The sequence below is a fragment of the Pristiophorus japonicus genome, chromosome 3 (genome assembly GCF_044704955.1).
Source record: "Pristiophorus japonicus isolate sPriJap1 chromosome 3, sPriJap1.hap1, whole genome shotgun sequence".
Taxonomy (NCBI): Eukaryota; Metazoa; Chordata; class Chondrichthyes; family Pristiophoridae; genus Pristiophorus; species Pristiophorus japonicus.
The window spans coordinates 204,336,350-204,364,035 of record NC_091979.1 but is presented as its reverse complement, the minus strand read 5'-3'; the positions used below and the strand labels follow the sequence as shown (position 1 = coordinate 204,364,035).

Genomic DNA, 27,686 nt, shown 5'->3' with positions numbered 1-27,686 from the left:
AAATGATTATAAAAAAAACTTTGTTAAATACTTTGCATGTGGAGACACTTTCAATAAGTACACAGTACATCAGAAGCAAGTATAGGGCCAACTTTCCTTAACCTTTTGTCCACAAAGCTCCCATTTTCCTGCCCTTTGCATTGCAGAATCCCCTGTTCCCAGAATCAAGGTCAGTCAATAAAATGTCAGGGACCACTTTTCCAGGACTCCGCCACCTTCCCTCCCTTTGCAATGCCCCAGAACCCAGATTTCCAATTAGTCATTCCAATTCTAGCCCCAAATCTATTTCAGACATCCAACTGGACAATCTAAAGATGGAATTGTGTGAATTATCTGGCCTCTTCACTCTAGGCCTAAACCCAAGGCCTGAGAAAACCAAATTCAAGGTATTGGCCCTGAAGTTATGGCTGCTTCTGCTGCGGATGATGTGCACACTCGCCCGAAGAGGCCCCGCAAATTCCAGGATTCGGCGCGAGAAGCACATGTGCCTGAACCCGGCAGTTAAGATGTCTTTTGACAGATCGCACGCAAAGGTAAAGGGCCTCCCCGCGTGGAGAGTTCTATTTTCCCAACTCTTGCCCAGCGAATGTCCTTCAAACTCTTATGCCTAGAAAAAGCAGGTGTAAGGCCTGATTTTACCAATGCAAGAGTTTTAATAGATAGAAAAAATAAATATTATTTATTTTTATATTAAAAACCCTGTATGAAGGTTTGAACACTATTATTATTTTTATATTTTTTATATTTTTTAACACTTAAACATTTTTTTTTTAATTTCAAAAAACTAATTTTTTCTTTTAACATTTAATTTCTATTAATTTTTAAAACATGAAGTTTTTTTTTTATTTAGGTTTGTCTTTTATTTGATTTTAGGGATATTCTCATTGATAGTTCCCATTACTATCAATGAGAATACTACATTGTGATTGGTGGTCCAAGCCCACGTGATCCCAGGATAGGCATACGCTCCTGAAATACATGGGCCTCTGCGCTGGGCTGCGCAGCTAAGCCTCGGAGTGCATGTGTTCATTCCTCCGGGACCGCCAGGTACTTCCGTGACAAAAAATTTCAGTCGGAGGCATCCACCCGCAGGAAGCCTCCGACCACAATTTTTGGCCCAATGTCCCACACTCCAAATTTATCAAAAATAACCATGTATTCCATAATTTTAAGTATTCAAATTATATCTCTCAATTACCTTTTCCCAAGAGGACACAACCGAAACACCAACATAAAGACAGTGATTATGTCCAGGAATCACCAATCTGCTCTATTTCACATTCCAATAAGGTATGGGAGTCAAAACTAAATATGCTACATGATCCCAATACAGGCTTAGATAGACTTAATATCAACTTTTGGCCCAGTATCCATATACAGCTGAATATATAGCATTCACCTCACAACATACAAGCTTTCCAATTTGCTGATGGCTTGAATGAACAGTCCAGTTTCACTACAAAACACTTTCCAGAGTCTATTTTGGGGCCCGACTCCTCAGTCTTTCTTTTTCAATCGGAGTGGATATTGTGTGGAAACTTGCCACACGTGATGGGGTGAATAACACTCCTTATTTCCTCGTTTTGTTTTTTTCTAACAGTTTATTTGTTAACAGTTAATTTCCTCTGTGTCTACCCTTGTCCTCTTGTTTCTCGTTAACTAGTTTAACCCTTCTCTTTGGTTTTTGGCTATTTTAGTCTTGCTTCACCACTAGAAAACTTTCATAGGCTTAAGTAATTGCCTCTTATGAGAAAGAAACAGAAAATGGCATTTGGTGCATTAACTCATCCCAGTTGAAGTGTAAAGAGACTATTCTATTGCCATCACATTCCATGTCAAGCTTTTAGTCTCCCAATCACTTCAATAAGAAATAAGGAGGCCACATACTCCTTGGAAAGTAAGAGTCTAAATGTTGTGCAGGTGGTACACATTCACAAATCATTCAAAATAATAGTGCAAGTTAATGTAAAAAATTGCAAAAGGACTACCAAGAAGCATGGTGCAAACTAATGTGCCATCCTTTAGAGAGTCACATTTTAAAAGTCTTGCATACCCTGGTTCAGTAAACCATGCAGAAATGCTGTAAATGTGTACTGCGACTAAAATTACTGGTTCTGGGTCGATTCATATAGTGATATGCAAAAGAAAAATCCTCAAATTGGAAAGGTCACAACCTTTCATTTTCAAAACTGATAAGTATCTACAATTTCCAAAATCACTGCACTCTGAAGCTTTATGTGAAGGGAGAATGAGAATTGAATTGCTCCCATTATAACTGTCCTTCAAGATTTGCTGTTATCAATGTGAAGGAAAATGAGCATTCAATACATTGAAGCAGTCTCATTTAACCTACGATTCAACAAATAAGCAGGCAAAAATATCAAGTAAACTAGCATAAAGCTTTACTGAAGTCAATTTTCTTTCAACTTATATCAAATGAAGAACGTTCAACCACATATTTAAAGCCCAATCTTGAAAGGCTTGTTTTAAACCAGCAACTTGTCATTGTTCTAGGCATTGAATGCTTGGCATTGAGCAGACAAGTTCCTCTAATTACTTGCAATAATTACAGTAATTATGCACATTAAATAATAAAGCACAAATAAAAGATCTTTTCAAAAAATATGAACAGCTTAGCCTCTTAAACAGATAAAGATGACAGACCGCACAGCTGAAGTGAAATTATTTTCTACGTTTGGTAAAATTAAATACAGGTCATTGCACAGAATGAGGTTTGAATGGAGGCCAGTTGCTCATGCTGCTCCTATCTACAAGGAAAGGAGTACAATTAACTGTCCCCTGTATTAAACCAACATTTCTCTGTCCAGCCGCTACCTGACAAAGTTATCATTTCCTACTCAATCAAGAACCTGCTGCAATACAAGCAATGAACTGAATATAGCAGAGCCTTTGCTTCTATTCATAATACTGCTGTGCAATTTTTAAAAATTATGCCATGGGTGCAGGTGTCAGAAGCTCGATGCTGCTGCACAAATATGCGTTCAGGCCATTTTGATCTAGGTCAGTCCAGCTACTGTATTGCCAGAAAAGGTTACAATGTACATTAACGATTTAGATGAAGGAATGGAGTGTAATATCTACAAGTTTGCGGATGACACGAAACTGGGTGGCGGTGTGAGCTGTGAGGAGGACGTTAAGAGGCTGCAGGGTGACTTGGACAGGTTTGGTGAGTGGGCAAATGCATGGCAGATGAAGTATAATGTGGATAAATGTGAGGTTATCCATTTTGGGGGCAAAAACACGAAGGCAGATTATCTGAATGGCGGAAGATTAGGAAAAGGGAAAGGTGCAATGAGACCTGGGTGTCATGGTTCATTAATTAGTCACTGAAAGTGGGCATGCAGGTACAGCAGGTGGTGAAGAAGGCAAATGGTATGTTGCCTTCATAGCTAGGGGATTTGAGTATAGGAGCAGGGAGATCTTACTGCAGTTGTACAGGGTCTTGGTGAGGCCTCACCTGGAATATCGTGTTCAGTTTTGGTCTCCTAATCGGAGGAAGGACGTTCTTGCTATTGAGGGAGTGCAGCGAAAGTTCACCAGACTGATTCCAGGGATGGCTGGACTGTCATATGAGGAGAGACTGGATTAACTGGGCCTTTATTCACTGGAATTTAGAAGGATGAGAGGGGATCTCATAGAAACGTATAAGATTCTGACGGAACTGGACAGGTTAGATGTGGGAAGAATGTTCCCGATGTTGGGAAAGTACAGAACCAGGCTTAGGATAAGGGGCAGGCCATTTAGGACTGAGATGAGGAGAAACTTCTTCACTCAGAGAGTTGTTAACCTGTGGAATTCCCTGCCGCAGAGAGTTGTTGATGTCAGTTCATTGGATATATTCAAGAGGGAGTTAGATTATGGCCTTTACGGTTAAGGAGATCAAGGGATTTGGAGAGAAAGCTGGAAAGGGGTACTGAGAGAATGATCAGCAATCTTATTGAATGACAGTACAGGCTCGAAGGGCCGAATGGCCTACTCCGCACCTATGTTCTATGAACTGGACAGATTTGTGCAAACTTCCTTGCTGTTCATACTTTGAGATGGCAAGCTATAGATTTCATTAAACTGAGAAAGCAACACAAACAGGCATGTTTTTGAGGGTTCTGTATGTGTGCAGTTTGTTTAGCAGTGACTTAGCAATTAGCTTTTAACTTAACCTTCATTGAACCACCCACAATGAAAGAAATTCAAGTCATGGTAGTGTTAATATAATTTCAGTTACAATTTGTTTTCTCTCCAAAAGACAGGCACACGCCCAGGGGATGTTACACTGGGGCCCGAAGCCCTCTTGGACCTTGCCGTGGCCGTTAATCTTCATATGTGAGCCAATCATGAATGCTCGTAGGGTGTACAAGCACAAGCAGCATTACAACAGCAACTTACATTTATGTAGTGCCTTAAATGAAATAAAGCGTCCCAAGGTGTTTAATCAATCACATCTAAGCTCCATCGCACCCAATGTCCCTGGGCAACGATCACTGATAGTGCCAAGCCGCAAGAACCCCCATCTGAATTTTTGCCCCTTTCTGTATCCACAATTTAGTCCCGCAACTGCTAGCCTGTTCAATTCCAATTTGAACAGGCAACAAATGTAATCATTCCATTTAAAAAGTTAGAACTTGCATTTATACAATGCCTTTCACAACCACAAAGCACTTTACTGGCAATTAAGTACTTTTGAGATGTAGTCACTGTTGTAATGCAGAGAAACACTGCTGTCAATTTGCGCACAGTAAGCTCCCACAAACAGCAAAGATAATGACCACAATTTTTTTTTTTTGTGATATTGGTTTGAAGGATAAACATCAGCCATGGCACCTGGGAGAACTGCCTGCTCTTCTTCAAAATAGTGCCATGGGTGTATCAGATCCACTCAAGAGGGCAGACTGGATCTAGGTTTAATGTCTCATCCAAAAAAAGGATTTACTAATTCCACAACTTTACCACTGCACTCAAGAGCAACCACAAGATTCCAACTTTAGAATCACGGCATGATAAGCTACGCTGTCAAAACCCGCAGCAACACCCGAGAACAACAGCACAGTAACAGTGGGAATTACCTTGGTAATCATGCAGCTTATCACTAAATTCGGTCAGGCAGAGTCAGCATAGATTTATGAAGGGAAAGTCATGTTTGACCAATTTGCTAGAATTCTTTGAGGATGTAACAAACAGGGTGGATAAAGGGGAACCAGTGGATGTGGTGTATTTGGACTTCCAGAAGGCATTTGACAAGGTGCCACATAAAAGGTTACTGCACAAAAGTTCACAGGGTTGGGGGTAATATATTAGCATGGATAGAGGATTTGCTAACGAACAGAAAACAGCGAGTAGGGATAAAGAGTTCATTCTCTGGTTGGCAATCAGTAACCAGTGGAGTGCCGCAGGGATCAGTAATGGGACTCCAACTATTTACAATCTATATTAACGACTTGATGGAAGGGACCGAGTGTAACGTAGCTAAGTTTGCTGTTGATTCAAAGATGGGAGAAAAAGCAATATGTGAGGAGGACACAAAAAATCTGCAAAAGAGCATAGACAGGCTAAGTGAGTGGGCAAAAATTTGGCAGATGGAATATAATGTTGGAAAGTGTGAGGTCATGCACTTGGCAGAAAAAAATAAAAAAGCAAGTTATTATTTAAATGGAGAAAAATTGCAAAGTGCTGCAGTACAGCGGGACCTGGGGGTACTTGTGCATGAAACACAAAAGTAAGCAGGTATAGCAAGTGATCAGGAAGGCCAATGGAATCTTGGCCTTTATTGCAAAGGGGATGGAGTATAAAAGCAGGGAAGTCTTGCTACAGCTATATAAGGTATTGGTGAGGCCACACCTGGAACACTGCGTGCAGTTTTGGTTTCCATATTTACGAAAGGATATACTTGCTTTGGAGGCAGTTCAGAGAAGTTTTACAAGGTTGATTCCGGAGATGAGGGGGTTGACTCATGAGGAAAGGTTGAGCAGGTTGGGCCTCTACTCATTGGAATTCAGAAAAATGAGAGGTAATCTTATCAAAACATATAAGATTATGAGGGGGCTTGACAGGGTGGATGCAGAGAGGATGTTTCCACTGATAGGGGAGACTAGAACTAGAGAGCATAATCTTCGAATAAGGGGCGGCCATTTAATACTGAGATGAGGAGAAATTTCTTCTCTGAGGGTTGTGGATCTGTGGAATTTGCTGCCTCAGGGAGCTTGGAAGCTGGGACATTGAATAAATTTAAGACAGAAAGACAGTTTCTTAAACGATAAGGGAATAAGGGGTAATGGAGAGCGGGCAGGGAAGTGGACCCGAGTCCATGATCAGATCAGCCATGATCGTATTAAATGGCGGAGCAGGCTCAAGGGGCCGTATAGCCTACTCCTGGTCCTATTTCTTATGTTCTTATGTTCAAATGCTATATTTATTCTTTCTGCAATTCTGCAAACAGATGTAAAAGATGTACTCCGTGCATAAGGAGCTTGAAGCCTGTGCTGAACAACCATAAGTGGGATTGTGCACATTTGCATTTTGCTGCTACAGCACAATCAATTGCCGAAAACTGCTGCGTGTTCATCTGTACAGAAATGTAGGCGCGTGTTGTGTGAAACAGAACACGTTGCAGGAATCAAATTTTAGCCTTCAATCAGGGTCTGGCAAATAAACCAATCTCGGAGTGTGCAATTCCTGCTAGTTCGAAAGCAGCAAAGATAATGGAATCAAATGAAAATGGTAGAAACCAAGTTGCACTTCTAGAAAGAGCTCTGTGGCAGACTCTTTAAAAATAAAATAAACTGTTCTGTAGCTGTAGCATTAAGTCAGTGCAATAGCTCAGCACCAATCCTAATTATCTTGATTCACACAGCTTCCCAAGAGCTCTGTATTACAAGCTAGACTATCTTCAATTTTCTCTTTACTTTATTTTGTGGAAAGGAAATATTTTATAGCTCAAATTTGTTTGTCTGACAAATTAGACAACCTCCACCACCGCAGCAACACTAGAAAGATTTGCAGTATTTCCATGGCCCTGAGAGCTCTGCAATTTCGCTGCTGTGGAAACCGACCAAGGAATTTACCTATACCTTCAGAATTTCCCCCCTTGCTGCCTTTTCTGACATGTTGAGCACTTTTTTTTTTAAGTCACAGAACAAGAATGAAAAATGTAACAAAATGGCCATCATGGCTCGCAACGAATTCTCTTCAGGTGAAGCGGAGTGTCTGACATTACACAGCCAATTGGATGCTTGGCAGCAGCACATCCAACAACAGCAGGAGAAACAATGAAGATAGTTAATAAGATAGTTATAACCTGCTACTCTTCAGGCTTTCCTCCCCAACTCAACATTCACATTTATTACTGTTCCATAATTAGAGCATGGCCTTTATGAAATTAAACTTGGATCCTTTATCACCCCATGCACAGATTTAACAATTAACCCCTGATCAGAATAAACCACTTGAAGAAGAATATGTGGGATGGCCAATACATTCGAAATTATTGGGACAAAGAGAACAGACTAAACCTACTAAATGAGACTTATTTACAGGCAAAAGAAACAGTAGCAGAAATGCAGCACGATACTACAACAGTACAATAATCAAAGCCACAGAATGTAGCACATTGCTGTTTATGGCAGTTTGCTGAGCGCAAATTGGCTGCCGCATTTCCTGCATTATAAGAGTGACTGCACTCCAAAAGTACTTCATTGGCTGTAAAGCACTTTGGGACATACTGTGGTTGTGAAAGGCACTATGTAAATGCAAGTCTTTTTTTTACATCCCAGGATAAAAATTCTGTGTCTGCAGTGTTGGATCATGTTCAGTGACCCTCAATTATCATTTATCTTCAAACACACAAGGAGGCATTTATACGATGAGACAAATGATTTTGATTAAAGCGAAGTTAATATCTTAACTGCCCTGAAGACATAGAAACATAGAAACATAGGTGCAGGAGTAGGCCATTCGGCCCTTCGAGCCTGCCCCGCCATTCAATGAGTTCATGGCTGAACATGCAACTTCAGTACCCCATTCCTGCTTTCTCGCCATACCCCTTGATCCCCCGAGTAGTAAGGACTTCATCTAACTCCTTTTTCAATATATTTAGTGAATTGGCCTCAACAACTTTCTGTGGTAGAGAATTCCACAGGTTCACCACTCTCTGGGTGAAGAAGTTTCTCCTCATCTCGGTCCTAAATGGCTTACCCCTGGTTCTGGACTTCCCCAACATCGGGAACATTCTTCCTGCATCTAACCTGTCTAAACCCGTCAGAATTTTAAACGTTTCTATGAGATCCCCTCTCATTCTTCTGAACTCCAGTGAATACAAGTCCAGTTGATCCAGTCTTTCTTGATATGTCAGTCCCGCCATCCCGGGAATCAGTCTGGTGAACCTTCGCTGCACCCTCTCAATAGCAAGAATGTCCTTCCTGAAGTTAGGAGACCAAAACTGTGCACAATACTCCAGGTATGGCCTCACCAAGGCCCTGTACAACTGTAGTAACACCTTCCTGCCCCTGTGCTCAAATCCCCTCGCTATGAAGGCCAACATGCCATTTGCTTTCTTTACCGCCTGCTGTACCTGCATGCCAACCTTCAATGACTGATGTACCATGACACCCAGGTCTCTTTGCACCTCCCCTTTTCCTAATCTGTCACCATTCAGATAGTAGTCTGTCTCTCTGTTTTTACCACCAAAGTGGATAACCTCACATTTATCCACATTATACTTCATCTGCCATGCATTTGCCCACTCACCGAACCTATCCAAGTCACTCTGCAGCCTCAAAGCATCCTCCTCGCAGCTCACACTGCCACCCAACTTAGTGTCATCCGCAAATTTGGAGATACTACATTTAATCCCCTCGTCTAAATCATTAATGTACAGAACCTTGCAGTACCCCATTAGTCACTGCCTGCCATTCTGAAAAGTGCCCATTTACTCCTACTCTTTGCTTCCTGTCTGACAACCAGTTCTCAATCCACTTCAGCACACTACCCCCAATCCCATGTGCTTTAACTTTGCACATTAATCTCTTGTGTGGGACCTTGTCAAAAGCCTTCTGAAAGTCCAAATACACCACATTAACTGGTTCTCCCTTGTCCACTCTATTGGAAACATCCTCAAAAAATTCCAGAAGATTTGTCAAGCATGATTTCTCTTTCACAAATCCATGCTGACTTGGACCTATCATATTACCTCTTTCCAAATGCACTGCTATGACATCCTTAATAATTGATTCCATCATTTTACCCATTACCGATGTCAGGCTGACTAGTCTATAATTCTGTTTTCTCTCAACCCCACTTTTTAAAAAAGGAGGGAAGCATTGGATCAGTTCCTATGGAGTGGAGAGTAGCCAGAGTCCATGGAATGTTGGAAAATGACTGTCAATGCATCCGCTATTTCCAAGGCCACCTCCTAAAGTACTCTGGGATGCAGACTATCAGGCCCTGGGGATTTGTCAGCCTTCAATCCCATCAATTTCCCCAACACAATTTCCCAACTAATAAGGATTTCCCTCAGTTCCTCCTTCTTACTAGACCCTCTGACCCCTTTTATATCCGGAAGGTTGTTTGTGTCCTCCTTAGTGATTACTGAACCAAAGTATTTGTTCAATTGGTCTGCCATTTCTTTGTTCCCCGTTATGACTTCCCCTGATTCTGACTGCAGGGGACCTACGTTTGTCTTTACGAACCTTTTTCTCTTCACATATCTATCGAAGCTTTTGCAGTCCGTCTTAATGTTCCCTGCAAGCTTCCTCTCATACTATATTTTCCCTGCCCTAATCAAACCCTTTGTCCTCCTCTGCTGAGTTCTAAATTTCTCCCAGTCCCCAGGTTCGCTGCTATTTCTGGCCAATTTGTATGCTACTTCCTTGGCTTTAATACTATCCCTGATTTCCTTGATAGCCATGGTTGAGCCACCTTCCCTTTTTTATTTTTACACCAGACAGGGATGTACAATTGTTGTCGTTCATCCATGCGGTCTCTAAATGTCTGCCATTGCCCATCCACTGTCAACCCCTTAAGTATCATTCGCCAATCTATCCTAGCCAATTCACTCCTCATACCTTCAAAGTTACCCATCTTTAAGTTCTGGACCATGGTCTCTAAATTAACTGTTTCATTCTCCATCCTAATGTAGAATTCCATCATATTATGGTCACTCTTTCCCAAGGGGCCACGCACAACGAGATTGCTAATTTATCCTCTCTCATTACACAACACCCAGTCTAAGATGGCCTCCCCCCAATTGGTTCCTCGACATATTGGTCTAGAAAACCATCCCTTATGCACTCCAGGAAATCCTCCTCCACCGTATTACTTCCAGTTTGGTTAGCCCAATCTATATGCATATTAGTCACCCATGATAACTGCTGCACCTTTATTGCATGCACCCCTAATTTCCTGTTTGATGCCCTCCCCAACATCACTACTACTGTTTCGAGGTCTGTACACAACTCCCACTAACGTTTTTTGCTCTTTGGTGTTCTGCAGCTCCACCCATATCGATTCCACATCATCCAAGCTAATATCCTTCCTAACTATTGCATTAATCTCCTATTTAACCAGCAATGCTACCCCACCTTCTTTTCCTTTTATTCTACCCTTCCTGAATGTTGAATACCCTTGGATGTTGAGTTCCCAGCCCTGATCATCCTGGAGCCACGTCTCTGATATCCCAATCACATCATATCTGTTAACATCTATTTGCACAGTTAATTCATCCACCTTATTACGGATACTCCTTGCATTAAGACACAAAGCCTTCAGGCTTGTTTTTTTAACACCCTTTGTCCTTTTAGAATTATGATGTAGTGTGGCCCTTTTTGTTTCTTGCCTTTCTTTACTCGGCCTTCCACTATTGCTTTTTACCTTGCTACCATCTGTTTCTGACTCCATATTACTTCACCCTGTCTCGCTGCATAGGTTCCCATCCCCCTGCCATATTAGTTTAAACACTCCCGAACTGCATTAGCAAATGTTACCCCCAGGACATCAGTTCCAGTCCTGCCCAAGTGCAGACCGTCCCTTTTGTACAGGTCCCACTTCCCCCAGAACTGGTTCCAATGTCCCAGGAATTTGAATCCCTCCCTCTTGTACCACTGCTCAAGCCACGTATTTATTCTAACTATCCTGCTCCCTCTACTCTGATTAGCACGTGGCACTGGTAGCAATCCAGAGATTACTACCTTTGAGGTCCTACTTTTTAATTTAACTCCTAGCTCCCTAAATTCAGCTTGTAGGACCTCTTCCCGCTTCTTACCTATATCGTTGGTACCTACATGTACCACAACAACTGGCTGTTCACCCTCCCTGTCCAGAATGCTCTGCAGCCACTCCGAGACATCCTTGACCCTTGCAACAGGGAGGCAACATACCATCCTGGAGTCTCGGTTGCGGCCGCAGAAACTTCTATCTATTCCCCTTACAATCGAGTTCCCTATCACTATCCCACTCTTTTTCCTGCCCATCTGTGCAGCAGAGCCACCCATGGTACCATGAACCGGACTGCTAGTGCCTTCCCCTGGTAAGTCATCTCCCCCAACAGTATCCAAAACGGTATATCTGTTTTGGAGGGAGATGACCGCAGGGGACTTCTGCACTACCTTCCTGCTCTTGCCTTGTCTCTTGATCACCCATTCACTATCTGTCCTAACCCTTACCTGCGGTGTGACCAACTCACTAAATGTGCTATCCGCAACATTCTCAGCATCGCGCATGCTTCAGAGTGAGTCCATCCGCAGCTCCAGTACCGTCATGCGGTCTGTCAGGAGCTGCAGCTGGACACACTTCCCGCACACATAGTAGTTAGGACACTGGAAGTGTCCCTGATTTCCCACATAGCACAGGAGGAGCATGACACGGGTCCGAACTAACCTGCCATGACTTGACCCTTAAATTAATTTACTTACTAAAATTTACTTAAACACCAAACAGCTACTTAGTAGTTCGCTGCCAATTAAACCAATCTAAAAGTCAGTCTAAAAGAGTTATACTTACCAGTCGAACAGCCAACCACTTACCAGCTTGGCTGTGACGTCACCTCTCGATTTCGCACCCCTCTATCTTTGTCTGCAGCTGGTTGGGCTGGTCTCTGGGCCTCCGCCTCCTACTCTCGCACTCCTTATCAGCACTGGTAGGATAAACAAGACAAAACAGCACCTGCCACCCCCACTTGCCCTTAAAACTCACCCACTTACTAAACTCACGAACGCCACTCTATTCTGCTGCACTCCGTGCTCTGCACGAGCGACCTCTTTTTAAACTGTATCTAGATCAGATGACTCACTACTGGTCAGTTATTTACAGAACTGGTTTTAACTAGCTGCTAATTGCCTCCTACTGGAGAGTTACCTTGTTTTTCTCTGCCTAAACCTGAAAGATTCCCAATTATTTAACTTTTCCCCATTAAATTAAACTGCTACTTAGTTAGAAGCTACTGGCAATTGCCACTAACAATTTACTCCAGCCTCCAAATGGTTTAAAGAGAATAACCCTTAAAACTCACCCACTTATCAAACTCACGAATGCCACTCTATGCTGCTGCACTCCATATGACAGATCATACTAGAATTGTACAAACATTTCTCCTAGATATAAAATTTTTATTGTTTGCTCTGGCAGCATTATGGCATTGCCTGCTATTCATTTTTATGGAATCAAGTTTGAGGCATGACTGTTTCTAATAGACAGTTTCTTTGTGCATGGAAGAGCTTTTCAGATGTGTCGAAGGGCTTGCTACCCAACAGCAACCGCTTCACCTGACGAGCTCACATTATGGACCTTGGAAAACTATTCCAGCTAATCTTGACCTATATGAAGATGTTCTACAGGCTGCTTTCACCGCCAAGTGCAAAAAGGGACAGCAGCACCTGCAGGATAGGGAGCCAAACTGGTTACAATGCTTTCAGGACCCCGTTTTCCCAGATGTGCATCATATTTTTGCAGTTGGAAGTCAAATAGAAAGAAATGTAAATTACACCATTACCGTGAAAAATGCTGTTTAGCACACATCTAAAATTGTGGACTTTTTTTGGTCAGCCATTAGTTTGCAATACAATTGAATTTGCATGGCTAAATGTTATTTAGATGATCATTCTTGCTTTCTGGGACCTTCTCAGCAATGAGCTCAGCATACTAAATTTAGCTGATCTGCAGTCTCAGAGTAAACAGGCAAATCAAAGAAACCTGTGAATGTTGCTCTGAGTCCATCAGAGGCTGAAGGAGCAGCTGCCAGTGAGATCTAAGGAAGCCTTCAGTGCAGTAGTTATGAAGCATGAAAAATAGATGTCAGGTATGATTACCTTAAGGTAGTAAGGATTTTGAATCTCAACACTATCGAGCTATATTTCCCATTCATTCATAATCAGTGGTGGAAAATCCAGTCCATAATATATTTTTCACATACGAGGTGTCAGCCGTGGCTCAGTAAGTAGCACTCTTGCCTGTGAGTCACATTGTGGGCTCAAACCTCACGAGCACATAATCTAGGCTGACACTCCAGTGCAGTGCTGAGGAAATGCTGCACTGTCAGAGGTGCTGTCTATCAGAAGAGATGTTAAACCGAGGGTCTCTGCCCTCTTAGGTGGACTTAAAAGATCCCATAGCACTATTTCAAAGAGCAAGGGAATTCTCCCCGGGGTCCTGGTCAATATTCATCCCCTAATCAACATCACAAACAAATTATCTGGTCATTATCTCATTGCTTTTTTATGGGGCCTTGCCGTGCGCAAATTGGCTGTCGAGTTTCCTACATTACAACGGTGACTACATTTCAAAAGTACTTCATTGGCTTTAAAGCACTTTGGGACGTCCAGAGATCCTGAAAAGCACTATATAAATGCAAGTTTGTTTCTTTTCTTCTAAAATGCTATCCCAGGATGGCTGGATATTTCATACAAGGAACTTGAAACGTACTCAATAATTATGGCACCACATTAGATTACCAACCCCCAAAAGAGGTGGAGATATTGTGGAAATGTGCAACCATGTGCTCAGCTCTGGTCTGCATCAACAGCCATTTCTGCAGATGTTTCGGAAATATTCAGGAGAGAAGGGCCATCTGAGGAGAGCTCTACCATGCCTCCACAGCCCTACCACGCTGCGTTGGCAGAAACTTATTCCCAATCATCTGAATTTACCAACCCTATCTTGCTGTGTTGGCTGAATCTTCTCCTCGGCCATCTGTTACTTGAGATACAATACCACTCATTTCCTGAGCTCAAAAGTAACAGGCAAAATGTTATCACAGCGTTGCCATAGCGTTATATTTAGAAAGTTCTAAAATGAGGCGATCATTTAATCCTCCTTTTGGCAGTACAATTTCTATGCTATGGTGTATGGGGAGAGGGGTGCACACAAACCTGTATTAAGCCAGCACCTCTTTGGCAATTGAAATATTGAAAAGTATTCACATGAGGTGCGACAAAGGCCTGTAACCACATGGCGAAGAATAGTTCTTTTCTTTGTTAGTTCCTGGGATGTGGGTGTCACTGGCGATGCCAGCATTTATTGCCCATCCCTAAGTGCCCTTGAGTAGGTGGTGGTGATCCACCTTTTTGAACCATTGTAGTCCTTGTGGTGAAGGTACTCCCACAGTGCTGTTCGGGAGGGAGTTCCAAGATTTTGACCCAGCGACGATGAAGGAACAACGATATATTTCCAAATCAGGATGGTGTCTAACTTGGAGGAGAATTTTCAGGTGATGGTGTTCCCATGCATCTGTTGCCCATGTCCTTCTAGGTGGTAGAGGTCATGGGTTTGGGAGGTGCTGCCGAACAAGCAGTGGCGAGTTGCTGTAGTGCGTCTTATACATGGTACGCACTGCAGCCACAGTGCGCCGGTGGTGGAGGGAGTGAATGTTTAAAATGGATGGAGTGCCAATCAAGCGGGTTGCTTTGTCATGGATGGTGTCAAGCTTCTTTGTTGGAGCTGCACTCATCCAGGAAAGGGGAGAGTATTCCATCACACTCCTGACTTGTGCCTTGCAGATGGTGGAAAGGCTTTGGGAATCAGGTGGTGAGACACTCGGCGCAGAATACCCAGCCTCCGACCCGGTTTTATTGCCACAGTATTTATATCGCTGGTCCAGTTAGGTTTCTGGTCAATGGTAACCCCCAGGATGTTGATGGTGGGGGATTCAGCGATGGTAATGCCGTTGAATGTCAAGGGGCGGTGGCTAGACGTTTGCTTGTTGGAGATGGTCATTGCCTGGCACTTGTGTGGAGCAAATGTTACTTGTCACTTACGAGCCCAAGCCTGAATGACGTCCAGGTCTTGTTACATGCGGGTATGGACGGCTTCATTATCTGAGGAGTTGCGAATGGAACGGAACACTGTGCACTCATGAGCGAACATTCCCACTTCTGAAGTTATGATGGAGGAAAGGTCATTAATGAAGTAGCTGAAGATGGTTGGGCTTAGGACACTGCCAAGAGGAACTCCTGCAGCGATGTCCAGGGGCTGGGATGATTGATTTTCAACAACCACAACCATCTTCCTTTGTGATAGGTGTAACTCCAGCCAGTGGAGAGTTTAGATTACTGTGAGTAGTTAAATGCATTCAAAAAGCATTTACTATATTGTTCTAGAATGGAATCACAGACTTCTAGAAGCCGCTATTCAGTCCATCAAACCTGCGCTAGTCCTCTGAAAGAGTTCTCCATTTACCTACGCAGTGGTACACAGGAATCAGCAATAATTTTCTCAATGCTACGCTAAGGTGTTGTCGCAGTAACAAAAAAGGTGTCTCCTAATGACTGCTCCCTACTTAAAAACAAATCACACAACCAGAGTCGCTTAGAACCTTTACCCTCAAGCTATATCAGGCCATTGCTCTCTAGTGTTTTTCTAACTCAGATAGTGCAGACATAGATACCATTGAAAAAATAAATTTGAATAAAACACGACTGTTCTAATTCGCAGCATTGAGGAGCAATAATATTGCACTTTGCAGTCACAGCACCAAAGATGTAAATGGAAAAACATAATTTAGCCCCATCTTTGCACACCACCCTCATGAAAGAAATGTCTCCAGCTTAAAGTTACTCTTGTTGCCTGCAAAGCTATTAATAAAATTTCTATTAAAAATATATTCAGCAAGAATTTAAATTTGCTTTTTAATGTCTTATAACCCCATGCTTCACTGCATCATATAATGAAAAATATTTGATTGGAAAATAAATGGTAACAAACCAGTTGAAGTGGGAATTACTTTTAGTGCAGAGGTGCATGGAAACCATTCTGAACATAAGCCAAAATGCCACATTAAGAAAACACACGGCACATACAATTGTCCTTCTTACAGGAAAGGTTTAGTAATCTGGCCTCATGTTTTGGAAATTGATTTTGAAGTGATCGAATTGAAGTTTTTGAGATTATCAGAGGGAATGACCAAAATTGATCCAGGCAAACTCTTCACTGCAGCAAAGCTGTCAAATAGCAGGGGACAAAGTACATCAAGGCTGGTGACGATTCTCCTGAAGGCACAGGGAATTTGGAATGATCGAAGATACAAGCACCAACAAGCTAGTAGCAAGAAAGGAGAAGAGAACCAAAGCAAAAAAACACACAGATTAAACAAAAATATTCCATAAAGTTGACAAATTCAACAAAAATGGACAGAAGAATACAGAACACCATTGTATTCCTTGGATGAGGAAGAGTTGTATATTGTAAGGGGGTGAAAAGTACATGAGTAAGAAGCATAAGGGAATGGCATGGAATCAGGCCAAAGGGAATTAAGTTAAAGGGAATAGCTTTGCTTGTGTGTTTATCTTTAAAAGCTGCAGACCAAACTGAAAAAGCCAGAGAATGGTTAAGACTGTAGAACAACACATTCCAACAAACGGAGATGCTATGGGAGATGGACAGGTTGGGAAATCACTCAGCAGCCAGTCTGATAAGGGTCAACGAATCAATGAAGCTCCGCTGATAAGCTGTCGGCCAACCGGTGGTCATAGAAGTTTTGTAGGAGCGTCGCACACCTTGAAATTTCGTGTAACTGTGCTTGTAGAACTCTTATACTTTGAAGTGTTCATTGGAACCCTTCCCGAGCATGCTCGAATAAAAACCAGTTGAACAGAACTTTTCGTCTGAGTGATTCTGTGGTCGCTATACGGGCGGGTGTCGACTCCTAATATCAGGGAGTCCACTTCGAGGAAGGGAAGTCTTCCTTTTACCCCAACAATTGGCGCTGCGAGCAGGGTACAGACCCTCCAACCCAGATGATGTGGCAGCTAGTAATGGCAGTGAATATGTTTTTTGTACCACCTCCAGAGCTGTAGCACTGACGGGGAAGGAGGTAATCTGTATAAAGAACTATGAGGGGGTAAACTGTATAACTAAGTTGTAGCGAACCACGGAAGGACAAAAAGCGAGGTAGGGGATAGGTGTGTGTCCTGAAGTGTGACACGGTAATAACAGGGAGAAGCCCGTCTTGATCGTGCGCGGCGCAAACAAGAAGGAATACAACCTAAAGGGGGGATGGGACCCAGTATGTTTAGGAAAAACTGACCAGTGGGATGGAATGAAGAACAAGGTGGGTCTCTGAGATATGGACGAAAAGGGTCCCGGGTATAAATGCTAGCAGGAAAGGAGAAAAATAAAACCGACACTTAAGTTGCGGAGGAACCAGATTAGGGAGGCAAGCAGTATTGTTCGTCCGGCCGGACGTTAAAGGGGTCCAAGGGCTTGGAAACAGTACACAGAATCTGATATCTAGACAAGAAACGGCATGCAAGGATAAGTTGCTGAAAAAACATAGGATAAGTTGTATTGAATGAAAGGTTGGTGTGAATGCCTGTCTTTAAGTGAAAATATTCGTGTGGAAGCTTTCTTGACTGTGGAATATTTGAGGTGAGAGTTCATGAATTATTCATTTGTCTGAAAGCCAGTCTTTTAAAAAAATGTTTGGATGTCTGGTTTAGCTCCTCCACTTTTCGGACATAAAAGGCACAAAGGACGGGTTGTTTATCAAAAGATAAAACATACAACCTTGAAGCTAGATTGCTAAAAGGAAACAAATTGAGCGTTTAATTGAAGGGAAAAAAATTTTGCAATTGTGATATGTAGTTTAAATTAACAATGGAAAAAGACATAACTTACTGGATGCTATTTGATATTGGCTGTGAAAAAGATATTGGTTTTATTGGATTATTGAGGGTAATTAACCAATGAAAAACGGACTTCCATTGTAGCCAGGGTGAAATTTCGGTTCCTTTTCAAAGTATGAATATGAAACCTTCACCACATTGGAAAAGAGATAAAAGACACTTTGTTGATAATGATTTTAAATCACGGGAAAGTTTCTACTACAGTAAAGAAGTTTCTCAATTTTGGGTTTGAAAGCCTTTTTAAAATGGATGCCATATTCTGATATCGGGAAAGGTTTTTAAAAAAATTACGCAGTCACGTAATGATGTCATGCCTGCTTACAAACCTGCAAAGGAGTTAACCCTTTCCACTGACAGCTGTTTTATTTAGTTCACCAAACAACTTTAGCATCGTTGCATGGAATTAAAAATATTACTGGACATTATTATTTGGGTTTCTTAATTGGAAGTGAATATTTTCCCACTTGCCAGAAGGAAAATAAAATTGTAACGGTTATAAAGAATTATTTTTTATTTTTTTTTTTAAGTGTAATCTTTAATATGGAAAGAGTGACGTAATATATCTAGAATATGTCATACCACAAGGGAAAAGACAAATGCCCGAGGACAGAAAGGAGGCTATTGGATCAATACCAAAACCAGGGACTGTGAAAGGGGGTAGGCAGGTACGAGAGCTATTCAACTACTGCAGAAATTTTATTCCCGAATATGCCAAGATGGCCCAACCTATACAGAAACTGGTCAAAGGAGGGAAACCCTCCCAAGAGCCAGTAAACTGGGGCCCTGATCAGGAAACGGCGTTTGTAAAGTTAAAACAAGCTCTCACAAGTGCTCCAGTCCTGGGATTACCCGACCAGAATCTATACGCACCACAGTAAAGTTTACATGGGGACAAGCATAGGCCAGTGGCATAGTAATGTCGGGACACGTTATCCTATATACCCAGCATACCTTAGTAGAAGTGCTTAACACAGGAAGACTAAAAACAGTATCCGACGTACGAAGGGCTAGGTGAGAAGCAATGCTCTTACACCCCCCGGCAACGGGACGGTAATCATCATTACGCAGGGAGAGGAGCATCAGTGTAGCCCGGCAGAAGACGAGGGTAGTAGTCAGGCTTGAGGAGGCAGACATGGATCTAAACGTAGATGGGTCCCGGCGCTATATCAACGGGACACCACGGACGGGATGGGCCATGGTAGATAGCAGCGGACAGGTTAGAAGGGAAGGACGGCTAGAAGGGGGCCTATTGGCTCAGGTGGCTGAATTGGTGGCTCTCACTGAGGCTCTGAGGATGGCCAAGGGAAGAGAGTAAACATCTATAGAGACAGTCGGTATGCTTTTGGAGTAGTGCATGATTATATGATAGCCTGGTGTAGACAGGGATACATGACCTCAGGAGGAGGTACAATAAAACACGAGGATATTGTTAAGAAATTAGTAGAAGCCTTCCTCCTACCCAAAGAGTGTGCGATGGGCAGACGAGGCAAATAAGGTGGTGGCGGAGACAGGTACAATGGCCGGGGAAGGCCAGGTCGGAGCATGGACAATCGGGTCTGAGGAAGGAAACCTGCTTAAGGTACAGGGGGAAGCCACTCCACAGGAAAAGGAGGGATGGAAGCAGAGAAGAGCCCAACAATGGACCGACAGGGTATGGAGGAAAGATGGGAATTTATACCACAGGTATGTCCATACAGGTAGAACCAACATGATAAGCTTGATGTCCAGATGGTGGTGGTGGAAGAGAATGGGTAGAGATATAGAGAACCAATGTAGAAGGTGCGTGATATGCGCACAATATAACCAGGGGGGAAAGTAAAGGTCAGAATCAGCCCCCCGCAAAAGGAATCTGGGAAAACTTAGATAGATTTTACTGGACCGTTACCCAGCAACAAGGGGAAGACATACTGCCTAGGTATAATACCATGGGGAATGCCACTACAGCTGGACTCAAATCAAGGTACACACTTCACAGGGAAGATAATGAAACAGGCCTGCGCTTTACTAGGGATCAGGCAAAAATATCCCATACCATCCGTAATCTTCCGGATTGGTGGAACAAATGAATAGGACCTTAAAAGCAGCCCTAGTCAAGGCAATCGAAGAGACTGGAAAGGGATCGGTAGACATGTTACCCAGAGTACTGATGAAACTCAGGGCAACCCTTAGTCGGACGACAGGACTGACACCCTTTGAACTAATGACTGGAAGGGCAATGGGACTGCCAGAAGTCTTGGTTACAGGAAACGAGGACGTAGGACCATATAAAGACAGGAAACGGAGGTTTGTGATGGAACTTTCGAAGCAGTTACATGATTTAAAAGCACAGGCTAGAAATCAACAAGTAACCAAGGACTTAGAGAATGACACTAAGGAACAGAAGGTCCAAATACCACAAGTAGATAGTCAGGTGATGGTGAGGATTAACCCAGAGAGGTCCGGGCTCGCACCAAAGAGGACCGGACCCCATCAAGTAATGGTAAGGGACGCGTGCGCCTGCGTAGTTATAAGGGGTATCAGCAAGTGGAAACACTGGACCCAGTTGGAAAACATAGTAACTAATCGGTGACGACCGGGAAATATTGTTTTTTTGCAGGATTTTGGTGCTCGTGGGAACAACGTGGGGTAACTCATCCTCATATCAAGGACAACAGACTAAGGGACGGCAAGGCCTGTATTACAGGGACTCGGGCAACATTAGTTGTGATAAAGAATCAAAAACACTGACGAAGACGAACAGAGCAACAATAGACTTAAATAACAGGTATAAAACAACGTAACGAGGAAACAAAACAACATTGGGGATGGCCCAGTAATACGGGATTAATAATTAGTGTGAATAAGACCGCGGTATGTTTTATAACCAGGAGGGGAGGGGACAAAGATACTGCACCCGGGGGAAGGGGGTGCAGATTTCAGTCAATGTGCAGACATCTATGAATGGTGTTGGAGGGTTATTTCCCGAGATAGACCCACCACCATGGCCCCACCCACTACTTTAGCAACAGTGAGCAGTAACCAGGGCCCCGACCACCACACTCCCAGCGCCACTAACATGTCCAACTATGAACACTGGGGCAAAAGGGGGACTGGTAATAAGGTAGACCAAGGATAAGATACACTTCGGGGTACGTCAGCAAATAATTTAACAGACTTAACCATCCCCAGCTTCTGCGGGTCAAACTAGAAGCCTGTATAAAAACCTGACCCTACGAGCACTTGAAGGCCCTGAATCAAAAACCATGGTTTAATGTGGAATGAGGGTCAAGTAAAAAGCAGAACCAGGGAAAAAGAGGGATATTAGAAATGGTAGATGCGGGATATGCGGCGGGAGCTGCGACAGTAAACACTATAGACCTGCACCCGATAGATGATCAGGTCAACACCCTAACCCGAACCTTACAGGGTTTGTTGGAGAGGGAATTGTCACACGTTGAGAGACCACGCCAGAACTAGAGCGGAAACAAACTTGAATAGAACCAGACAGAAATAGTATGCGCAGGGTACGGAGCATGGTTACGCAGTGATATACAACATAACCGAGAGCAACACCAAAATGGAAAGGTGCCGGATTGGATAACACTTGATGTATTTACCAACTGGACCTTGGGTAAAAACATGACTCATGCATGTGAGGTGCAGAGAAACAGTCAGGCTTGGGTCCCAAAGGTCAGATGTGTAACTGGACATTTAAATCTATACCACAGTATGATGTGCCAAAGGGAGATCCCCTAAACCAAACAAATAATAGAGGATATAAGAAATCAAACTCGCTTGCGATACCATGACAATCCAGATATGTAATTGAAGAGAGCAGCAGTACTAAGAGTCTCAGCATAGATGATTGTTATAAAAATAACCAAGTTGTTTTATGTCGAGATTCACTACGAATGATCGAAGACAACTGTGGATATGGCCAAATTGACGGATGCACCTTGAGTATCACCCCCGCTAGCACGGGACTACGAAACTACCGCTGTTCCAAGAGAAAATGGGGAATGGTGTGTGAGCACCACGGCGACTGAGATGACAGTCACAAATAAGGGAGGAGATTCCTCATGCGCCTTCAATGGATATGGACTTCTGCTTTACCCCGCAAGTTTATAGGGATACATTATAAACCCTGAACTAAAGGAAGAAACCATCAATGGGACAATGGGATACTATCCAAGAAAGGTATGAGAAGGCCATCGGGCTGCAAGGAAAACCGATACCCGAACTGAATGAGGAACAAACTCGACTGGAGCAGTGAATTGAACACAATGAAAGAGAATATCCGAAGCAACAGAGAGAAGACCCCAGGTGGGGAAAGATCAGGAAAGATAGAAGAAACAGAGGATACCCCAGGCGGGGCATAATTCGAACAGAGAAAATGTTGACTAGATAGCCTTGTTACACGAACTATGCTGGACTCAATGTACTGGTTGTAGTGGAAGGGATCATACTGGTCATCTTGCTATTGTTAGTCTGTAAAAGGTGTAACTGACATAAGAGGCAGGCCATAGCCCGAACTATAGTTAAAACATTGAATAAAGGGAATATAGAGTGCCTGGCAGTAAGGACATCTAGTATAACCTTGATGGGAAAGCCAACAGTGGGTCCTGCAGTTCGGGAAGTAGCGCTACCCAAGCGAAAGGACAACCTTGGAAGCTCACCCATGAGGAATTAATTGGGAAATGGCCTATCTTGAGTATATAGCCAAGGGCCATTTGGGGGGATTGTAAGGGGGTAAAAAGTACACTTGAGTAAGAAGATTAAGGGAATGGCATGAAATCAGGTTAAAGGGAATTAGGTTCAAGGGAATAGCTTTGCTTGTGTGTTTATCTTTAAAAGCTGTAGACCAAACTGAAAAAGCCAGAGTAAGGTTAAGACTGTAGAACAACAAATTCCAACAAACGGAGATGCTATGGGAGATGGACAGGTTGGGTAACCACTCAGCAGCCAGTCTGATAAAGGTCAACGAATCAATGAAGCTCCGCTTATAAGCTGTCGGCCAACCGGTGGTCATAGAAGTTTTGTAGGAGGGTCGCACATCTTGAAAAATCGTGTAACTGTGCTTGGAGAACTCTTGTACTTTGAAATGTTCATCAGAACCCTACCCGAGCATGCTCAAATAAAAACCGGTTGAACCAAAGTTTTCATCCGAGTGATTCCACGGTCACTATACGGGTAGGTGTCGACTCCTTATATCAGGGAGTCCACCTCGAGGAAGAGAAGTCTTCCTTTTACCCCAACATATATAACATTTGCAGATGACACTAAATTAGGAGGCACAGAAAGTTGTGTAAATGGGAACAAGAAGTTACAAAGGAAAATAAACAAAATGAGTGGGCAAAATGTGGCAGATGGAGCTCAATGTGAGGAAGTGTGAGGTCATCCACTCTGGAACCAAGAAAGACAAATCAGAATATTTTCTTAATGACGATAGATTGAGAGTTGTGGAGGAGTAAAGAGATTTAGGTGCCGATGCACAGAGATCATTAAAAGCTAGTGCACAGGTACAAAAAGTAATTAAAAAGGCTAATGGAATGTTGGCCTTTATCTCAAAGGGGTTTGGTATACAAAAGTGAGTAAGTGATGCTTTAGTTGTATGGAGCACTGGTAGATCCTACCTGGAGTACCCGGTTCGGATTTGGGCACTGAACCTCAGGAAAGATGTAATGGCCTTGGGAAGGAGTACAGCGCAGATCGAGGTGTTTGAAATGATAAAAGGTTTCAATCAGATAGATACAAAGAAACTATTTTCTTAGGTGAGGAGAGTCCAGAACAAGGGAACACAATCTTAAAATTACAGGTGGGCTATTTGGGAGTGAAATCATGAAGCATTTCATCACAAAAAGGGTAGCAGAAATCTAAACTCATTCCCCAACATGGCTGTGGATACTGGGTCATTTGAAATTTTCAAGATTGAGATTGATAGATTGTTGTTCGGGCAGGGTTATCAAGGGCTATCGAACAAATATATTGAATATATTTAAGTTGGAGATAAACAGATTTTTGAAAGATAAGGAAGTCAAGGGTTATGAGGAGAGGGCAGGGAAGTGGAGTTGAGGCCAGGATCGGATCAGCCATGATCTTTTTGAATGGAGGAGCAGGCTTGATGGGCCAGATGGCCTACTCCACCTCTTATTTCTTATGTTCTTAAAGGCGGGTAAATAAAAGTGAGGCACAGATTGGCAACGATCCAATTGAATAGCGGAATAGGCTCGAGAGGCTGAATGGCCTACTCTTGTTACTATGTTCCCATTAACACATGGTACTACAGAGCAAAGACATGCAAGTTCATTTCTCTCACTCCAGAGTTCATGATCTCAGATGTGCAGCTATGGGCCTACAGGCAGAAAAGGGAACAGAAACCAGTGCTTTCCCCACAGGGGAGAAGGAAAATAATGTGAGCATAGGTGCTATATATGCTATTAGAAAAGGATTACAGTTTCTGGTTGAATGTGGACATGTTTGAATACACGAAAAACAAATCTATAATCCGCAAACAACAATGACTACAGTGCTCCATGTCGTGAGCTCTGAATTATTCAAGCATGCACCCAAGTCAATAGGCTGTTAATTGTAAACAAAATCTAATGAATAACACACTTGAGGTCTCTCTCTCCATATGAACTTTAAATAATTTCTACACTGCTCAACTCCAATGTTCTCCCTTCTATCCAGTTCCTCGCATTGGATAAACGGAGCTGACCTTCAGCTTTCTACATCAGTATTGGCCAGTCATTGGTGGAAAAACTAAAATTTAAGGAGGCAGCATTTCCCCGGTTTAAAAAGTCATGCGAGGCAACATCAAATTAACAAATGATATAATCCATCTTGTATCACAACTGCCATTACTAATTAAACTTAAATTTTAAATCAGAAGATAAAATGTAACATTAAAGTAAAACTGCTCTGTAGCAGGTACAGAACTGACTGCAATTCAAGTAGGGCATTTAATCCAGGAACATAGGGCTTGATCTTAACCATCCTCGTCCAGCGAGAATGGTGCGTTAAAATTAGGCCAAATCCACCAAGCAGCCTGAGGTCGCTCTCTGGTGCCATCTTATCTTTCAAATCAGCCGAGGCTCTGTTGCTGGCAGGAGGGGTCCTACTTAACATTCAAAAGTAGCGGCCTGATGACATCATCGGTGTCACGACATGATCTTAACTAAATGTGAGGGGGAGTCCCATACTGCCAGCAGCCTGGCAGCCGAGCCATGGTAAGTTTCAAATATATACTTTTGCCAGAACTCCTTGTGGACCAGAAGCAGGAATGCGACCCCCCAGGCTGCACAAGGAGTCGATAGGGCACTACAGCCCCAGCACCACCACTGCCCAATCACCATGGAATGCGCAGCCCTTGGATCACATTCTGCATCCCCCCGAACACATCTGTACACACCCCCTCATTATATCTACAACCACCCCTGATCGCCTCCAGTCTCTAGCTCCTACTGACTGCCAGGGACCATTCCCACAGGTCCCCAACTGCAGCCTCCTGCCGCCAAAGACCCATTCCTGCCCACTGTTCCTCACTGATTAGAATCGCTCCACCATTGGTGGCTGTGCCTTCTGTTGCCTAGGCCTGAAACTCTGGAACTCCCTGCCTAAACCTCTCCACCTCTCTTTCATCCTTCAAGACACTCCTCAAAACCTACCTCTTTGACCAAGCTTTTGATCACCTGCCCTAATTTCTCCTCATGCGGCTCAAATTTTTTATCTTGTAATATTCCTGTGAAGCGCCTTGGGACATTTCACAATGTTAAAGGCACTATATAAATAAAAGTTTTTGTTGTTGCCAGCTAAGTGTTCCATTTGGCCAGGTGTCACATGGGACTCCAGAAACTTTTATTTAAATTAAGCCCGGCCGTTAAGATCACCCGCTTTGGGACTCACCTGCACTGTTCCCGACCCTTTTAAAAAAAAAAAATCGGGACCATAGTCTCTAAACATCCCTAATGCTACAAATGTGACAGAAGTCTTCATGCACAACACATCCCAAGTGAAAGAGGCAACGACGCAGGAAATGTTTGCTTGGATACAGGAAACTCACATAGCCATTATAACATTCACAGTGTGCTCGACTTCTTGTAAAATGCAGTGAAATGAAGCCTGGTGTCACTGCAGTTCAAATCATTTCATACAATAGCCCTTCAGCTCAAGTCACATAATTAGACTATGGGAGCCTGCCATTCATCACTGTCCAACGTGATACCCACAACCATCAAAACATTTAAAAAAAGAAAATGCCACAAAGCAGAGTGAACCCAATCCCCATTTTAACACAGGTTGGAATGTTCTGACGCAACACATGCAGGAACTAAGAAGACAGCAATAAACCGTTCAAGCATCACTCTCAGTTAGACGACTGACCCCGAGCATGTTACTAACATGGAACATTTTACGGTTGAAGTATAACTGAAGAATAGGGTTTAAATCATTCCGAGGGAGTCTTATCCCAGTCTCTACTTTGGCAAATTGATGCAAAGAGACAAATCAAGTTCAACAACTGAGCAATGTACACTCTTGGTATCATATTGGCACATTTTTTAAACAATAAGGAAAAAATTTATTTTAAAAAGTTGAAAATTTTGCTTTCCAATCTCATCTTCATATACTACACAGAACATTTGTGCATGAGCATTTTGAAAATCCACTCGTGGAAAACTCCCTCAGCAAATGTTACAGAAGAAATATTCCTCTGGATTATAAGATTACCTACACCTATTACTTCGACACCCACTGGAGCACACACACATGCACACAAAAGGATTTTTGGACTTTACCTGGATTAATTACCTGCTAAAGGAGCAGAGTTTATTTAAATGAACTGTTAAATGGAGGGCATACTGGGAAGGTTGACCGAACTCAAAGTGTTATGCAGACCGTTTGGAAGGCTACAGATAAGGAGGCTTTGAGAAACTGTGGGAAACGGTTGTAAACACCAGGTGCTGTATGGTAGCATTGTACTAACGATTTAAAGGTTATATGCATCTCTATCTGCAAACCTGTACTGTTTTAATATTAATAAAACCGTTAGTTAGAAAAGTTTAAAGTCTTGGTTGATCTCACCTCTGATTAGAGTTGAGATAGTAAAAACAAATATCCTACAACACACACTGCAGCATGGGGCACTGGAACCCGGGGCAATTCTCTCCTCCCGACTCAGGTCGGGATCAGTTCATTCAGCACAAACATAGATCAAACGCAGAAACGTAAAAAATAGGTGCAGGAGTAGGCCATTCGGCCCTTCGAGCCTGCACCGCCATTCAATAATCCACCTCAGTACCCCTTTCCTGCTTTCTCTCCATACCCCTTGATCCCTTTAGCTGTAAGGGCCATATCTAATTCCCTCTTGAATATATCCAATGAACTGACATCAACAATTCTCTGCGGTAGGGAATGCCATAGGTTAACAACTCTCTGAGTGAAGACGTTTCTCCTCATCTCAGTCCTAAATTACTTACCCCTTTATCCTTAGACTGTCCCCTGGTTCTGGACTTCCCCAACATCGGGAACATTCTTCCTGCATCTAACCTGTCCAGTCCGGTCAGAATTTTATGTGTTTCTATGAGATCC

General features: G+C 42.9%; 1 protein-coding gene across 2 annotated transcripts in view; it reads right to left on the bottom strand.

The window, feature by feature from the left end:
* The window catches only part of bard1 (BRCA1 associated RING domain 1), a 228,838-nt gene that overhangs the window by 183,929 nt on the left and 17,223 nt on the right, over positions 1 to 27,686 (bottom strand). The window lies entirely within an intron of this gene.